Source organism: Cygnus olor, chromosome 1 (genome assembly GCF_009769625.2).
Source record: "Cygnus olor isolate bCygOlo1 chromosome 1, bCygOlo1.pri.v2, whole genome shotgun sequence".
Classification (NCBI taxonomy): Eukaryota; Metazoa; Chordata; class Aves; order Anseriformes; family Anatidae; genus Cygnus; species Cygnus olor.
Genome location: NC_049169.1, coordinates 78,569,869 through 78,577,654, shown reverse-complemented (window position 1 = coordinate 78,577,654; position 7,786 = coordinate 78,569,869).

The following is a 7,786-nucleotide window of genomic DNA, read 5'->3' as shown; positions in this document are numbered from 1 at the left end:
CCCTTTTTTTTTTTTCTCTTTAAAGTCTAAACACTAATGCTGCTTAAGCACCTCTCCAAATGGTTCTCTCTACCATACACCATGGAGTGGCTCAGCTCACATAGAGGATCTCAGAGAGAGCAGGCTGTTTTCCCAAGCATCTTGCAGCCTTCCTGTCATTATTGGTGCCTTTGATGAGGGTCAGCAGAGATACTGAAGGATGGCTTAGCTCTTCAAGAGGACGTAAATTGTATATTCCCATCAGCCAGCTTTTGGTATGGGTCCTTGGCTGTCCCAACACCGATGCAGAGCTGCAAGAGGGCTACCCTGATGGAGACCCAAAGAGAAGTGGATGCCCTCGGGAAGTCACAGCTTGCAATTACAGACCTCCTGCCTATTAGAAACCAGGATTATTTACCGTAACTATGGGCAGTTCCTGCAGGTGTCAACAGGAGGTGTAGGATGACACAGCTATCCCTCCAAGCTGGCTGCAGGCTGGCAAAACAGAAAGAATGAGCCTGTGACACAGCTAGCCCAGCTCCCACCTGTTAACCAACCACATAGAAAATCAGCTCTTGCATCTAACAGGGCACATACAGAATGTAAAACCATCTCCTCATTGTCTTCTTTACAGAACTTTCCAGCTCAAAAGAAAAATTCTGACCTAGAAAGTCACTCCAGGCTTTAGCAACAGATTCTCAGGAAACAGAGTTTCTGGTCAGCGAGTTGCATGTAACAGCATGATGCTCTTTTGCCAGAAATTTGAATTACAAAACCAGATTATTGTCTAAATAAAGGACCATTATTCTCTAGTGATTTCTAAATACAGAAAGAAAAAAAAAAAGTTTTTTTCTGACTCCTGTAACCTCAAACTGGAAGGAAAATCATGTGCCACCATGACCTTTCTTTCCAGCAAAAAGTAAACACCTGAAATTCATAACAGTTTGACAAGGTTTGTATGATTAGCCTTTTCAGTATAAAAAATTGACAGCATGTGTCAAGCAATTTGCTAAAGATTAAACTGACACAATGCAAATGCATTGTTTACTCCCAAAATCCAAATGACACTGTAAATGTACAAAGTCCATAAATTTGCAAGGTTTCACTTTCCCCTGAAGCTTAGTAAATTAACCGCAGACAGTCATCTGATATATTCACATTTTCTATTGGATTATGCTTGATATGATTTTACAGATTCTACCGTGATTATTATGTATTTATTGATTTATTCTGCATCTTTATTTGCTTTTTTCATATAAAGTTTTGACTTTTCCTTTTTGACAGTGGGATTTCATACTATGGCATGTAATGAGATACATGGTGAGGAGATTGAAACCCAGCCTATTTCTAACAGTGAGTAACAAGGAAGGAAGGAAGGAAGGAAGGAAGGAAGGAAGGAAGGAAGGAAAGGAACAACTTTAAATTGCTTAGATTCATACACCAGAACAAATCAGAATTTGATTCATCTGATAAAGTTGAAGTTACACATATTACAACTTACTTTTGGACAACTTTTAACTATCATCATATCACGAAATCTGAGGAAAAACGTATATGAGCATTAGTAATGGGTCCCCTATTTGTCATTGTTGTTGGCTTGCCACCAAGTGGAAGAAGTCTATTGGAAATGTAATTGCAAGCTCATTGTTTATGTGGAGAGAAGGCAGAGCACACTTCTCAAAGTGAGACACCCAGAAAATTCCCATCAGTGCTTCTATAAATGTATTTTAAAGTTGGATACAAAGTTTTGAGGGCATGACATTTCTTGTGATTGTCACACACAGATGATAGGATCCACTTACATGGAAGCACTGCATGGATTTGGTGCAGACCCCTTGGGATGAGCCAGTCAATCTTTCTTTCTTTATAGTCAGAGGAGGAAAAAGAAGTATTTCCAAAGGTGTAAGTTGCCTGATCCATTTTAGATACTTACTTTAGAGTGAGGTGAAATGAACTCCAGATGTGGCTGTGATACAAGGCTATGCAGCAAGATCAGCTTTTGGCAATGGAAAGTCAGGAGATGAATCCCACCATAGTAGATTTCAGCACTGCTGCACAAGTTGCATTCCACACCTTTTGCAAACTGAGCTCCACTGTCTGAGACATTGTTTGCTGTCGCGCCTGTCAGTGCAGCTCACTCATCATATGGCAGCTGTGGGCAGACATAAGAGGAAATGGGCCCTTGCTGTGGATGGACAGGCTTGGTGAGGCAAGCCCCAGCTCCGTGATCCTGGCCAGCCCACTCACACATGCTGGCAGAGCTCACCATCAGCAGCATGCACCACTGCCTCTCCGCCAGCCACAGCGTGGGCTGGCGCGTCAGCCACCAGCCTGACAACTGGCTGAACCTTGGCCTTTCCCCCTGAGAACCTGTTCTGCAGGGCACGCGGTAGCATGGAAATTCAAGAACAAGCCAGCAGGTCAGCAGCAGGGTCAACAGCACCTGCCACTGCTCCCTGTGGGACCCATTGCTGGCAGGCTGAACGACAGCAACCGTCTGAGTGGTGGGCACCAGGAGGTGGGTGCAGGATCCCCCTGCACATGGCCCTGGGGGCTGCTTTAGGGGTGGGAGCTGTTTCCCAAGCCCAGAGGGGCACTGCACTGCCTAACGCTGCCAGCCACGCTCCCAAAGCAGGACGCTGTGTTCCTGATGTGATGTGCCTGGCTGAACGTAGCAGCACATCAACGCCCTCTGTGTGTCATGAACCGCATCAAACAGGAGCAAGATATTCTGGGGCTGAGCACAAGTAAACACATTCAGAACACATGGGAGTACATTCCCATGTTCAGCTGGCTGGTATCCCCAGGAGGCTGGGTTGTGCGGCAGTCACACACGGACAGGCAGAAGTTTAAAGCCTGGCCTCCAACTAGCCAGAGGTAGACCAGAGGGCAGCTCCATTCAGAGCTGCATCTCACCCATCGGCAGAGGAAGCATTGTGAAAGTGGCACCTTCTTGTCACTGCTTCCATCATGCTCGGTTGCACTAACTGAGCTTCACTGCCAGCAGAGCCTCTGCCTGGAGCAGCACAAGCCAAGCCTGAAGCCAAAAGATGATGTGGTGATGCCACCTCAGGCCTGATGTGGCTGTAAGACCAAGGCTGAGAGAGCTCAACCTGCAAGCCAGATCATGGGTTTCCTCAGGCAAAAGAAGCAGCAGAAGGAGAAGGAATGTGAATCCCTACTATTGATGAAACATGGAAGGGTCAGATGTGAAAGAAAACAAGTTATTCTGCTCAAAACAAAACTAAAAAAAAAAACCACTAAAAACAAACAAACAACAACAAATTAAAGCAAGCATGATTTCTGTATAAGGTGTTCAGTCTTTTTCTTGATACCAATTTTTCATCTCTTGAAAGGTGCACAGGAGATTTGGGGACGCAATGCTAAACTATCGTGTGATCTTATTTTAGTAATTTCAGCTTCTTTAGGTCCAGAGAGAATTAATAAAAGACAAAGATGCAAGTGGTAAAATCATTTCAGAGTGCTCTTCTATGAGAATTTACTCCCGTAAAAGTTTATGTGGCTTGCTCACAGGCCTCCTGCAAAATTAGTGCAATCTAATACTGTAGTAAAAGAATTATCTCCTCAGCGATGGGCCCTCAGTGAGTACTCATACATAAAACCTCAAATAATAATAATAGAAGTGTTTCTGATCTCTTCAAATTGAAAGACAGATGTGTGTGTGCTCATATTTGAAATAATACTTTTAACCTTGGAGGAATGGAAACAAAAAATCATTTCAAGTCATATAATTTCTTGGTAGTATGGGTTTGCATATGTCTTTGAATTTAGACATAATTTGTACCTCCAGCTGTGCTTGAATTATTCGGCCTTCTGAAAAAGAAGAGGTTATCTCAGAAATATCAGGTTTTTGTCACAGACAGTAACTTGTCAGTGTTACTGCATGACTTCCAGCCCAAATCTCCAGCACCTGCTGGATCAATGCTTTCATCTGAATAAAGGGATCATTGCTTAAATGTACTCTACACTTTGAAACAAACACCATGTCATTCAGATAACCCAAACAAGCATACTGGGGTTGCTTTCAAAGCTGCAAAGTAGACTACCACTGACAACCTTCAGAAGAGGGGTGCCCACCTTCAGTGTATGCCATTGGAAATCACCTTTCATAACTATTTTGCTATATTAAACATGTGCCTAATAAGCTAAGTGGGGAAATTAGCCTCTGAAAATCACACCTCTTTTTTGCTGTGGGAAGTTTGCATTAAAAAGAAAGTAAACAAACAACTCTCTGGTAGAATACAACAAAAGAAGTCCTCTTCAAATATATCAGTATTGACGTGTTTCTCAGGCCAAGATCTTCACTGCCCTCTCCAAGCTACAGCTCTGAGTGGGACCTACTGACTACATGTGCCAGTTCTGTGGGGGAGCAAAATGTGCCTGAGGCAGAGGGCAAGAAGGAGTGAGCCTCCACCCACCAGGGAGCAGGACCGCAAAGTACTGTTGTGCCTTCACGAGCACAGGGCCAGCAGTTTCAGGGAGTTTAGGAGATTAACTCTCACTTGCAAGTAATTTCAAGCAGGAACTTCTGGGGCACTTTCTGTTACATGCCTGCATGAGGAGTGCGTTTTCAATCTCATCTCCTCATGGATGCTAATCTAAAAGCACAGGAGAAATTCTCTGCTGGCAAAATCAGCGCAAATCCCTTGGGTTCCCATAAATTTGGTCAAGCTCATAAGGAGAACTCTTGCAAGTATTACAATAGACCTCCACTGCTTTTGCCTATCAAAGTGGTTGGTGTTTAAGCACTAACTCTTGATTTCAGAATAACAGTAATAACTTAGGTTTCTATAAAAAGTTATGTTATTACTGCATTGCCAAGTAATTCTCAGTTTTCACCCTATCCTTTGTGGGAAACATAGGAGGAATAACTCAGTACTGATTTGTTTGTATATTAGACTGTTATAAACTTACCTTCACCTTTTTTAAATGTGAAGAAACTTTAAAGTAATTTTATATACAAGACTATAATTACTTATGCAACTTCTTTTTTTTCTTTCTTTTCTTTTTTTCCCTACTAAATGATGTTTTAACAGTCATTAGAGAAAACTTACAAACTTTCTGTTTTAACTTAAGGCTAGATGTGAGATGTTTGAAGGAAAACATTTCATTTCTCTCCAATCAGTGCATTTCTCACATGCAGTTCCAAGGTAGGGTACTTTTCTTATAGCTACTTTTTGAAACAATATTTTATGCAGAGTTTCATTTTTTAATGAAATGATGAAGTAGTTAAACATTAGTTACAGAAATTGGTTTTGAGGAAGCTGGCTTTTTCCATATAAGGCAAATTTATTGTGAACTATTGCTAAAATTATTGTGAAGCATAATCTCAGGCAAACACCCAAGGAGATTTTTTTTCTTCTGCTAAGGAATGTAAAGGTATCTGCCTCTACAATCTGTAAGACAAGGCATTAACAGCATCAGTGATATAACTGCAAACATTAAAGAGGCCGTATATTCACTGTTGTGGTGTTCCACTTCAGGCAGGAGCATGGTGAGCCACATTTCTGTTTTGTTGTTTTTGTTGGCTTGGGAGGTTCTGAAAAGCAAAAGCAGGAGTCCCTGAAAGAAGTGTCCCAGGGCCAATGGTAAAAATGGTTCTTTTCTTTTTGTTTTGTAAATGACACGAACTCTAGAAAAATCTCGAAGGTCAAAAATGCAAAGTATAGCATTGAAATGTAGAAAGACCTTGGTTAAAGCATACTGGAAGACCTCTTTCAAGGCAACAAACCCTTCAAGAACTGTTTTTCAGCCCAAAAGGAGATTTATTAGATGAGCACTGCATATATTTCATGCATTCTTGGGACAAATTATAAGGTGCTCAGGGAAGGTATGGGCTTACTTTAGGGAGCTTGACAAAAGTATCTGAAGCACATAAAAACATCAAATAGAAAAAAAAAAATAGTATTAAATTGGATTAGCAAATCTATATTAAAAGAAAAAATGAACACAACAGAGTGGCTGTGACATACTGGGAAAAGTTCCAAGACAGTAAAATTAAGAGACTATAAACTAATCTCTAGAGAAGTAATGGAAGCCATGCCATCTATAGTTTTAAATTGGACTTGACAAACATTACTAAATATGTGCCAAGAAATAATCTTTTATTGTCAGTTGAGAATGTAATTTATTTACTGTACTCAATTTGTAAACTCAGAAGAGCAAAGCCCTTTGGGAATGTGGTGTTTTGTTGTGTTTTTTTTCTCCTTTTTTTTCTTTGTTTTTTTGGAGGGGGGGAGGTGTTTTTTTTTGGCGGGGGGGAAAGGCCAGGTTGCATTGGAGCTATGCAGGAACTCACTGGTAGTACAGATCTGATGGGACCGAAGCCAACTCACCTCGCTGCCGCACACGATGGCATCTAGCAAAGCCTCTAGTGAGGGGTGGGGATAACCAATTATAGCAGCTGTACTGAATGATTGCAATAGTTCAGCCACAGTGTTAAAACCACCTAGACATATATGGCAGTAGGATGTTTCGTGTGATATGGATTTCTTTGGGAATTATCAGCCCATACTACAGAAGCAAAACAGCTCTCCCACACCTACCAGGCTCTTCATCTCTCCAGACTTTTACTGAAGTCATAATTCTTTTTTCACAATATCACTGTCTGCTGTAATTGGAGAGGGGCAGAATCAAATTCACAATGTTCATACGGAAATAAGATGGAAAAAATGATTTGGAGAAATCTAAGATCTTCTCTATATATTACTACCTTTGCTAAATAATAGAATTAGTAGGTCCTAAATTGGATTTAAAGGTCTCTGACTGTGAGGAAAGCTCATAACCATATCCAATCTCTACAGCTCAGGCCTTGCCTGACCTGACACAGACAGATAAACTAACAGAGAAAGCTGGAAATAGTGAGAAGTTTTGCGTTTAGTATGTTTAAACTTAGAAATAACCTCTCTAGCACCCAGAAGGTTCTAGAGGCCAGACCTCTACATAGAAAAGGAAATTTAAATGAAAACAGAAGTATTGGTCCACTGACTTTGATGAACAGGTTTTATTACTGATTGCAGCATCCCTTAGAAGACTCTGTTAAACTGTAATGCCTGAAAAACTGAGTGCATAAACAATGCAAACTATCTGTTCATACGTCTGTGTTGTACATGCATATATATTTGACAGGAATATTTCTGCAAACTGTTAGTCATAAGTGGAAGTAAGTCACAAAGTAGCAGCAGTAATGTTACAAGTGCTGCTATCCCATTATTCAGATTCACCACGACAAATGTTGAGAGCTACAATGCAGTATGAGGTTGAAAACTACAGAAAATGCATAAATAAATCAAAAGCATGGAACATGTCTTCTTGAATTTAATTTTTTAATTCTGGACATTTCTGCAGAAACTTAAGATTTTCTAAAATGTGATTCTGTCTTTATACCAGGAAGTTTCCTTGAGACTGGTTTACCACCTACAGAAGAAATAAGAATCATTGTGTGCCAGACAACATGCAGTTGCCTGCACTCTGGCCTTCCAGAGAGCTGCCTTGAAACAATAGTAACAGTAAAGGTACAGGATGAACTGGACCACTTTGATTTCCATTAATCTCAAGTGAGAAGCATGTTTTTTCAAACCCATTTTAGTACCATTTAAATGATAACATTATAAAGCTGGTCAGCCATTACACAAATACAGGGGGTCAAGGCCTTTTACAAAAGCACAGCCATTGTAATCAGTTTTTTCTTTTGCACCAACATTTTGCACCACCATAATGGGCTTTCTTCCCTCCAAGTGAGGACCTTCCTCTCATACAGCACAGGCTCTAAGGATGTTACCTATAG